Genomic DNA, 10,030 nt, shown 5'->3' on the forward strand with positions numbered 1-10,030 from the left:
TGGTGGAGGCACCTACAGCCTAAAAACAAGGGCTAAAAAGACAATAAATACACCAATAAATAAGTAAAAACAACCAATAAATAAATAAAAATCACCTTACCTTAAAACCGCTGAATTCGCAAGAGCAGCAGAAGCTAATATTCCTCCTGAGGGTTGTGGGGCTCGAGATACTGCCAATCCCGAGCCAAGAAACCTCCAAGAGGCGATCGCTGTCCCAACCGTCCGCCTAGACCGCGAGATCGTAGCCAAAAGGCCGAGAAGCGATGACGCTATGACGCAGCGGGGAGGAAGGCAGAAACGGCCACGCCCATCCAGGCCGCGGTCAGTCACAGAGACCTGAAAGGCCGGGGGGGCGGTAGCACCCTCCCCCGCCGGCGAGGTAAGTCACAGAGAACTGAAACGCCGGGGGACGGTAGCACCCTCCCCGCCTGCGACGGAAAGTACGGCATCGCTCCTAACTCCCAAACGGCTTGTCGTAGAGCCAAGTGCCTTATGTCATCGGAATCCTTGGCTCGAGCCGAACGAGAGGCAGGTCTGGGATCGGCTCGTCGCACTGGCGAGATTTTCGGCTATTTTGGATTTTGTCGAAAACCTACTTTTGCAAACTAGCACCAGGCATTTGGCCCAGTCCGGCCCGAAGCGGCTCAGAAAGATTCTCTGGAGTCTGACTGTCAATAATCCAGCAGAAAAAGCGGAAATTTCCATTCTCCTTGGCGAGGGGACCTCAAAACGTTCGAAGGTCGTGTGGCCGAGGTTGCTAAAATGGCTATAACTCGAGAAAGGAATGAGATCGTTTCACCCAAATCGGCACACCTATGTACGGGCCCAATCTGTGGTCAGGCGAAAAAGGGCGCTGGCGCTGGCCACTTGGTGGCGCTGCGAGACGGAAAAAAAAAGAATACTGACATAGAAAGGACAACCAAACAAGCATGAAAACAGCTACAGCTGGGCAACAGTCAGTCTGATCGACTTGAAAAGTGAGGTCTGTGAGAAATTGAAACTAAATGGCCCATCATTGGTGGGGCCGCCTTTTGAAGAGCGCAAACGACTTTGTTTTCACACGCGCGCAATATGACAGAACCGTTCGCTCCGCACAACTCTCTGGATCGCTGACTAGCCAGAACAAAGAAAAGAAGAACAAAGACACAAAAGAAAAACAAAGACGCGAAAGAAGAACAAAGACACAAAAGCAAAAAAAGATTTATTTAACCAGCTCTTTCAGGGGAGAGCGCGAACGCAGTCCCCCACTACCATAAATTATGCAGTCGAGATTCCCACATTTGGGGAATTCGCAGGGGTCAGCACGTCCGGAGTGCAATGGCCGAGCCTCGCCCTGGGTGAACCGCCTTCTTGATCATGGTGTCTCCCCTGCCAGGTAAGTATGAAGACTCAAGCTGCCAGTCAGGGCTACCATTTCCCTCTCGACCATCCTCATCAACGGTGACCCCCACCCCTATCAAAGGATTCGGCATTGCCAACCCCGATCCCGGGAATTGCCAACCCCTCCCTCCCTCCTCCCTCCCTCCTCCCTCCCTCCTCCCTCCCTCCCTCCCTCCCTCCCTCCCTCCCCATCCTCTCATTGAGATCATCAGCTCATTAGTTCTCTCTCCTAACGAGTTGGTGATCTCAATCAGGTGTGTTATATAAGGGAGACATGCAAAATGGCGCCCAGGACTGGAATTGAGAGCCAATGTTTTAGATGATCCCTTTTTATCAAACAAACCTGACCAATTCCTCTACACTTCCCACATATTAGCTCCTGGCATGCATCGGCTAAATGTCCCATTTTGCCGCACTTTCTGCACAATTTGGGCATTCCTTGATAGTGAATGTAGCCCCGGTTCTCTCCCAACACAATCATTAGTCATTAGACCCTGGAATCCGCTTGGATCTTCCCATTGTTTGATGGGAACTCTCCAAGCGCAATTCAGATACCGTCTTCGTCTACTACCTTGACTGGTTGACTGCGGACCGTGCAAAATCTACCCAGCCATACAGCAATATCATCTCCACTCCACTGATACTGTTAAGTGCTTTGACACAATCTGTATTGTTATAAGCGCTATATGAATAAAGGTGACTTGACTGCTTTGCGAGACCAGGCCTCCGTGGGAGGCGAGGCAAGGCCCCTCGTTATTTGCTCTGCTATTCTTCACAAAAAGCGGCAATCCCCAAAAAGGGGAAGCACACCGTTCCTGGAGACACTGCAATACCAGGCCGATGCGTGGAGTGGACGGAGCAAGCCCCGGCTCCAGCTCCGTGATCCAAAAATCAATTTAATATGCAGTCCCCGGGTAGGGGACGTATCAGATATTAAACTGATAAGAACAGATACTACACTTGATCTTAGCCAAAAGGCCGAGAAGCGATGACGCTATGACGCAGCGGGGAGGAAGGCAGAAACGGCCACGCCCATCCAGGCCGCGGTCAGTCACAGAGACCTGAAAGGCCGGGGGGGGCGGTAGCACCCTCCCCCGCCGGCGAGGTAAGTCACAGAGACCTGAAACGCCGGGGGACGGTAGCACCCTCCCCCGGCCTGCGACGGAAAGTACGGCATCGCTCCTAACTCCCAAACGGCTTGTCGTAGAGCCAAGTGCCTTATGTCATCGGAATCCTTGGCTCGAGCCGAACGAGAGGCAGGTCTGGGATCGGCTCGTCGCACTGGCGAGATTTTCGGCTATTTTGGATTTTGTCGAAAACCTACTTTTGCAAACTAGCACCAGGCATTTGGCCCAGTCCGGCCCGAAGCGGCTCAGAAAGATTCTCTGGAGTCTGACTGTCAATAATCCAGCAGAAAAAGCGGAAATTTCCATTCTCCTTGGCGAGGGGACCTCAAAACGTTCGAAGGTCGTGTGGCCGAGGTTGCTAAAATGGCTATAACTCGAGAAAGGAATGAGATCGTTTCACCCAAATCGGCACACCTATGTACGGGCCCAATCTGTGGTCAGGCGAAAAAGGGCGCTGGCGCTGGCCACTTGGTGGCGCTGCGAGACGGAAAAAAAAAGAATACTGACATAGAAAGGACAACCAAACAAGCATGAAAACAGCTACAGCTGGGCAACAGTCAGTCTGATCGACTTGAAAAGTGAGGTCTGTGAGAAATTGAAACTAAATGGCCCATCATTGGTGGGGCCGCCTTTTGAAGAGCGCAAACGACTTTGTTTTCACACGCGCGCAATATGACAGAACCGTTCGCTCCGCACAACTCTCTGGATCGCTGACTAGCCAGAACAAAGAAAAGAAGAACAAAGACACAAAAGAAAAACAAAGACGCGAAAGAAGAACAAAGACACAAAAGCAAAAAAAGATTTATTTAACCAGCTCTTTCAGGGGAGAGCGCGAACGCAGTCCCCCACTACCATAAATTATGCAGTCGAGATTCCCACATTTGGGGAATTCGCAGGGGTCAGCACGTCCGGAGTGCAATGGCCGAGCCTCGCCCTGGGTGAACCGCCTTCTTGATCATGGTGTCTCCTGCCAGGTAAGTATGAAGACTCAAGCTGCCAGTCAGGGCTACCATTTCCCTCTCGACCATCCTCATCAACGGTGACCCCCACCCCTATCAAAGGATTCGGCATTGCCAACCCCGATCCCGGGAATTGCCAACCCCTCCCCTCCCCTCCCAACCCCTCCCCTCCCAACCCCTCCCCCATCCTCTCATTGAGATCATCAGCTCATTAGTTCTCTCTCCTAACGAGTTGGTGATCTCAATCAGGTGTGTTATATAAGGGAGACATGCAAAATGGCGCCCAGGACTGGAATTGAGAGCCAATGTTTTAGATGATCCCTTTTATCAAACAAACCTGACCAATTCCTCTACACTTCCCACATATTAGCTCCTGGCATGCATCGCTAAATGTCCCATTTTGCCGCACTTTCTGCACAATTTGGGCATTCCTTGATAGTGAATGTAGCCCCGGTTCTCTCCCAACACAATCATTAGTCATTAGACCCTGGAATCCGCTTGGATCTTCCCATTGTTTGATGGGAACTCTCCAAGCGCAATTCCAGATACCGTCTTCGTCTACTACCTTGACTGGTTGACTGCGGACCGTGCAAAATCTACCCAGCCATACAGCAATATCATCTCCACTCCACTGATACTGTTAAGTGCTTTGACACAATCTGTATTGTTATAAGCGCTATATGAATAAAGGTGACTTGACTGCTTTGCGAGACCAGGCCTCCGTGGGAGGCGAGGCAAGGCCCCTCGTTATTTGCTCTGCTATTCTTCACAAAAAGCGGCAATCCCCAAAAAGGGGAAGCACACCGTTCCTGGAGACACTGCAATACCAGGCCGATGCGTGGAGTGGACGGAGCAAGCCCCGGCTCCAGCTCCGTGATCCAAAAATCAATTTAATATGCAGTCCCCGGGTAGGGGACGTATCAGATATTAAACTGATAAGAACAGATACTACACTTGATCTTAGCCAAAAGGCCGAGAAGCGATGACGCTATGACGCAGCGGGGAGGAAGGCAGAAACGGCCACGCCCATCCAGGCCGCGGTCAGTCACAGAGACCTGAAAGGCCGGGGGGGGCGGTAGCACCCTCCCCCGCCGGCGAGGTAAGTCACAGAGACCTGAAACGCCGGGGGACGGTAGCACCCTCCCCCGCCTGCGACGGAAAGTACGGCATCGCTCCTAACTCCCAAACGGCTTGTCGTAGAGCCAAGTGCCTTATGTCATCGGAATCCTTGGCTCGAGCCGAACGAGAGGCAGGTCTGGGATCGGCTCGTCGCACTGGCGAGATTTTCGGCTATTTTGGATTTTGTCGAAAACCTACTTTTGCAAACTAGCACCAGGCATTTGGCCCAGTCCGGCCCGAAGCGGCTCAGAAAGATTCTCTGAGTCTGACTGTCAATAATCCAGCAGAAAAAGCGGAAATTTCCATTCTCCTTGGCGAGGGACCTCAAAAGCGTTCGAAGGTCGTGTGGCCGAGGTTGCTAAAATGGCTATAACTCGAGAAAGGAATGAGATCGTTTCACCCAAATCGGCACACCTATGTACGGGCCCAATCTGTGGTCAGGCGAAAAAGGGCGCTGGCGCTGGCCACTTGGTGGCGCTGCGAGACGGAAAAAAAAAGAATACTGACATAGAAAGGACAACCAAACAAGCATGAAAACAGCTACAGCTGGGCAACAGTCAGTCTGATCGACTTGAAAAGTGAGGTCTGTGAGAAATTGAAACTAAATGGCCCATCATTGGTGGGGCCGCCTTTTGAAGAGCGCAAACGACTTTGTTTTCACACGCGCGCAATATGACAGAACCGTTCGCTCCGCACAACTCTCTGGATCGCTGACTAGCCAGAACAAAGAAAAGAAGAACAAAGACACAAAAGAAAAACAAAGACGCGAAGAAGAACAAAGACACAAAAGCAAAAAGATTTATTTAACCAGCTCTTTCAGGGAGAGCGAACGCAGTCCCCCACTACCATAAATTATGCAGTCGAGATTCCCACATTTGGGGAATTCGCAGGGGTCAGCACGTCCGGAGTGCAATGGCCGAGCCTCGCCCTGGGTGAACCGCCTTCTTGATCATGGTGTCTCCCCTGCCAGGTAAGTATGAAGACTCAAGCTGCCAGTCAGGGCTACCATTTCCCTCTCGACCATCCTCATCAACGGTGACCCCCACCCCTATCAAAGGATTCGGCATTGCCAACCCCGATCCCGGGAATTGCCAACCCTCCCCTTCCCTCCCCTTCCCTCCCCTCCCAACCCCTCCCCTCCCCTCCCCTCCCCCATCCTCTCATTGAGATCATCAGCTCATTAGTTCTCTCTCCTAACGAGTTGGTGATCTCAATCAGGTGTGTTATATAAGGGAGACATGCAAAATGGCGCCCAGGACTGGAATTGAGAGCCAATGTTTTAGATGATCCCTTTTTATCAAACAAACCTGACCAATTCCTCTACACTTCCCACATATTAGCTCCTGGCATGCATCGGCTAAATGTCCCATTTTGCCGCACTTTCTGCACAATTTGGGCATTCCTTGATAGTGAATGTAGCCCCGGTTCTCTCCCAACACAATCATTAGTCATTAGACCCTGGAATCCGCTTGGATCTTCCCATTGTTTGATGGGAACTCTCCAAGCGCAATTCCAGATACCGTCTTCGTCTACTACCTTGACTGGTTGACTGCGGACCGTGCAAAATCTACCCAGCCATACAGCAATATCATCTCCACTCCACTGATACTGTTAAGTGCTTTGACACAATCTGTATTGTTATAAGCGCTATATGAATAAAGGTGACTTGACTGCTTTGCGAGACCAGGCCTCCGTGGGAGGCGAGGCAAGGCCCCTCGTTATTTGCTCTGCTATTCTTCACAAAAAGCGGCAATCCCCAAAAAGGGGAAGCACACCGTTCCTGGAGACACTGCAATACCAGGCCGATGCGTGGAGTGGACGGAGCAAGCCCCGGCTCCAGCTCCGTGATCCAAAAATCAATTTAATATGCAGTCCCCGGGTAGGGGACGTATCAGATATTAAACTGATAAGAACAGATACTACACTTGATCTTAGCCAAAAGGCCGAGAAGCGATGACGCTATGACGCAGCGGGGAGGAAGGCAGAAACGGCCACGCCCATCCAGGCCGCGGTCAGTCACAGAGACCTGAAAGGCCGGGGGGGGCGGTAGCACCCTCCCCCGCCGGCGAGGTAAGTCACAGAGACCTGAAACGCCGGGGGACGGTAGCACCCTCCCCCGCCTGCGACGGAAAGTACGGCATCGCTCCTAACTCCCAAACGGCTTGTCGTAGAGCCAAGTGCCTTATGTCATCGGAATCCTTGGCTCGAGCCGAACGAGAGGCAGGTCTGGGATCGGCTCGTCGCACTGGCGAGATTTTCGGCTATTTTGGATTTTGTCGAAAACCTACTTTTGCAAACTAGCACCAGGCATTTGGCCCAGTCCGGCCCGAAGCGGCTCAGAAAGATTCTCTGGAGTCTGACTGTCAATAATCCAGCAGAAAAAGCGGAAATTTCCATTCTCCTTGGCGAGGGGACCTCAAAACGCTCAAGGTCGTGTGGCCGAGGTTGCTAAAATGGCTATAACTCGAGAAAGGAATGAGATCGTTTCACCCAAATCGGCACACCTATGTACGGGCCCAATCTGTGGTCAGGCGAAAAAGGGCGCTGGCGCTGGCCACTTGGTGGCGCTGCGAGACGGAAAAAAAAAGAATACTGACATAGAAAGGACAACCAAACAAGCATGAAAACAGCTACAGCTGGGCAACAGTCAGTCTGATCGACTTGAAAAGTGAGGTCTGTGAGAAATTGAAACTAAATGGCCCATCATTGGTGGGGCCGCCTTTTGAAGAGCGCAAACGACTTTGTTTTCACACGCGCGCAATATGACAGAACCGTTCGCTCCGCACAACTCTCTGGATCGCTGACTAGCCAGAACAAAGAAAAGAAGAACAAAGACACAAAAGAAAAACAAAGACGCGAAAGAAGAACAAAGACACAAAAGCAAAAAGATTTATTTAACCAGCTCTTTCAGGGAGAGCGAACGCAGTCCCCACTACCATAAATTATGCAGTCGAGATTCCCACATTTGGGGAATTCGCAGGGGTCAGCACGTCCGGAGTGCAATGGCCGAGCCTCGCCCTGGGTGAACCGCCTTCTTGATCATGGTGTCTCCCCTGCCAGGTAAGTATGAAGACTCAAGCTGCCAGTCAGGGCTACCATTTCCCTCTCGACCATCCTCATCAACGGTGACCCCACCCCTATCAAAGGATTCGGCATTGCCAACCCCGATCCCGGAATTGCCAACCCTCCCTCCCTCCCTCCCTCCCTCCCTCCCTCCCTCCCTCCCTCCCTCCCCATCCTCTCATTGAGATCATCAGCTCATTAGTTCTCTCTCCTAACGAGTTGGTGATCTCAATCAGGTGTGTTATATAAGGGAGACATGCAAAATGGCGCCCAGGACTGGAATTGAGAGCCAATGTTTTAGATGATCCCTTTTTATCAAACAAACCTGACCAATTCCTCTACACTTCCCACATATTAGCTCCTGGCATGCATCGGCTAAATGTCCCATTTTGCCGCACTTTCTGCACAATTTGGGCATTCCTTGATAGTGAATGTAGCCCCGGTTCTCTCCCAACACAATCATTAGTCATTAGACCCTGGAATCCGCTTGGATCTTCCCATTGTTTGATGGGAACTCTCCAAGCGCAATTCCAGATACCGTCTTCGTCTACTACCTTGACTGGTTGACTGCGGACCGTGCAAAATCTACCCAGCCATACAGCAATATCATCTCCACTCCACTGATACTGTTAAGTGCTTTGACACAATCTGTATTGTTATAAGCGCTATATGAATAAAGGTGACTTGACTGCTTTGCGAGACCAGGCCTCCGTGGGAGGCGAGGCAAGGCCCCTCGTTATTTGCTCTGCTATTCTTCACAAAAAGCGGCAATCCCCAAAAAGGGGAAGCACACCGTTCCTGGAGACACTGCAATACCAGGCCGATGCGTGGAGTGGACGGAGCAAGCCCCGGCTCCAGCTCCGTGATCCAAAAATCAATTTAATATGCAGTCCCCGGGTAGGGGACGTATCAGATATTAAACTGATAAGAACAGATACTACACTTGATCTTAGCCAAAAGGCCGAGAAGCGATGACGCTATGACGCAGCGGGGAGGAAGGCAGAAACGGCCACGCCCATCCAGGCCGCGGTCAGTCACAGAGACCTGAAACGCCGGGGGACGGTAGCACCCTCCCCCGCCTGCGACGGAAAGTACGGCATCGCTCCTAACTCCCAAACGGCTTGTCGTAGAGCCAAGTGCCTTATGTCATCGGAATCCTTGGCTCGAGCCGAACGAGAGGCAGGTCTGGGATCGGCTCGTCGCACTGGCGAGATTTTCGGCTATTTTGGATTTTGTCGAAAACCTACTTTTGCAAACTAGCACCAGGCATTTGGCCCAGTCCGGCCCGAAGCGGCTCAGAAAGATTCTCTGGAGTCTGACTGTCAATAATCCAGCAGAAAAAGCGGAAATTTCCATTCTCCTTGGCGAGGGGACCTCAAAACGCTCAAGGTCGTGTGGCCGAGGTTGCTAAAATGGCTATAACTCGAGAAAGGAATGAGATCGTTTCACCCAAATCGGCACACCTATGTACGGGCCCAATCTGTGGTCAGGCGAAAAAGGGCGCTGGCGCTGGCCACTTGGTGGCGCTGCGAGACGGAAAAAAAAAGAATACTGACATAGAAAGGACAACCAAACAAGCATGAAAACAGCTACAGCTGGGCAACAGTCAGTCTGATCGACTTGAAAAGTGAGGTCTGTGAGAAATTGAAACTAAATGGCCCATCATTGGTGGGGCCGCCTTTTGAAGAGCGCAAACGACTTTGTTTTCACACGCGCGCAATATGACAGAACCGTTCGCTCCGCACAACTCTCTGGATCGCTGACTAGCCAGAACAAAGAAAAGAAGAACAAAGACACAAAAGCAAAAAGATTTATTTAACCAGCTCTTTCAGGGAGAGCGAACGCAGTCCCCACTACCATAAATTATGCAGTCGAGATTCCCACATTTGGGGAATTCGCAGGGGTCAGCACGTCCGAGTGCAATGGCGAGCCTCGCCCTGGGTGAACCGCCTTCTTGATCATGGTGTCTCCCCTGCCAGGTAAGTATGAAGACTCAAGCTGCCAGTCAGGGCTACCATTTCCCTCTCGACCATCCTCATCAACGGTGACCCCCACCCCTATCAAAGGATTCGGCATTGCCAACCCCGATCCCGGGAATTGCCAACCCTCCCTCCCTCCCCATCCTCTCATTGAGATCATCAGCTCATTAGTTCTCTCTCCTAACGAGTTGGTGATCTCAATCAGGTGTGTTATATAAGGAGACATGCAAAATGGCGCCCAGGACTGGAATTGAGAGCCAATGTTTTAGATGATCCCTTTTATCAAACAAACCTGACCAATTCCTCTACACTTCCCACATATTAGCTCCTGGCATGCATCGGCTAAATGTCCCATTTTGCCGCACTTTCTGCACAATTTGGGCATTCCTTGATAGTGAATGTA

The 10,030-nt window shown here is 51.3% G+C and overlaps 9 non-coding genes across 9 annotated transcripts; all 9 read right to left on the reverse strand.

Annotated features, from left to right (window-relative positions):
• Positions 1-1,219: 1,219 nt before the first annotated feature.
• On the reverse strand, positions 1,220-1,383 carry LOC131535119 (U1 spliceosomal RNA). The gene has a single exon (XR_009269518.1). It is a non-coding gene; the product is annotated as a U1 spliceosomal RNA (small nuclear RNA).
• A 796-nt stretch (positions 1,384-2,179) lies between these two features.
• LOC131535120 (U2 spliceosomal RNA) lies at positions 2,180-2,370 on the reverse strand. Its single transcript, XR_009269519.1, has one exon. It is a non-coding gene; the product is annotated as a U2 spliceosomal RNA (small nuclear RNA).
• A 957-nt stretch (positions 2,371-3,327) lies between these two features.
• On the reverse strand, positions 3,328-3,489 carry LOC131535126 (U1 spliceosomal RNA). The gene has a single exon (XR_009269525.1). It is a non-coding gene; the product is annotated as a U1 spliceosomal RNA (small nuclear RNA).
• A 770-nt stretch (positions 3,490-4,259) lies between these two features.
• Positions 4,260-4,450, reverse strand: LOC131535121 (U2 spliceosomal RNA). The gene has a single exon (XR_009269520.1). It is a non-coding gene; the product is annotated as a U2 spliceosomal RNA (small nuclear RNA).
• A 951-nt stretch (positions 4,451-5,401) lies between these two features.
• On the reverse strand, positions 5,402-5,563 carry LOC131535124 (U1 spliceosomal RNA). Its single transcript, XR_009269523.1, has one exon. It is a non-coding gene; the product is annotated as a U1 spliceosomal RNA (small nuclear RNA).
• A 786-nt stretch (positions 5,564-6,349) lies between these two features.
• Positions 6,350-6,540, reverse strand: LOC131535122 (U2 spliceosomal RNA). Its single transcript, XR_009269521.1, has one exon. It is a non-coding gene; the product is annotated as a U2 spliceosomal RNA (small nuclear RNA).
• Positions 6,541-7,493: 953 nt separating this feature from the next.
• Positions 7,494-7,653, reverse strand: LOC131535125 (U1 spliceosomal RNA). Its single transcript, XR_009269524.1, has one exon. It is a non-coding gene; the product is annotated as a U1 spliceosomal RNA (small nuclear RNA).
• A 777-nt stretch (positions 7,654-8,430) lies between these two features.
• Positions 8,431-8,621, reverse strand: LOC131535123 (U2 spliceosomal RNA). Its single transcript, XR_009269522.1, has one exon. It is a non-coding gene; the product is annotated as a U2 spliceosomal RNA (small nuclear RNA).
• Positions 8,622-9,477: 856 nt separating this feature from the next.
• LOC131535127 (U1 spliceosomal RNA) lies at positions 9,478-9,635 on the reverse strand. Its single transcript, XR_009269526.1, has one exon. It is a non-coding gene; the product is annotated as a U1 spliceosomal RNA (small nuclear RNA).
• Positions 9,636-10,030: the final 395 nt, after the last annotated feature.

The sequence above is a fragment of the Onychostoma macrolepis genome, unplaced genomic scaffold, assembly GCF_012432095.1.
Source record: "Onychostoma macrolepis isolate SWU-2019 unplaced genomic scaffold, ASM1243209v1 Scaffold151, whole genome shotgun sequence".
Taxonomy (NCBI): domain Eukaryota; kingdom Metazoa; phylum Chordata; class Actinopteri; order Cypriniformes; family Cyprinidae; genus Onychostoma; species Onychostoma macrolepis.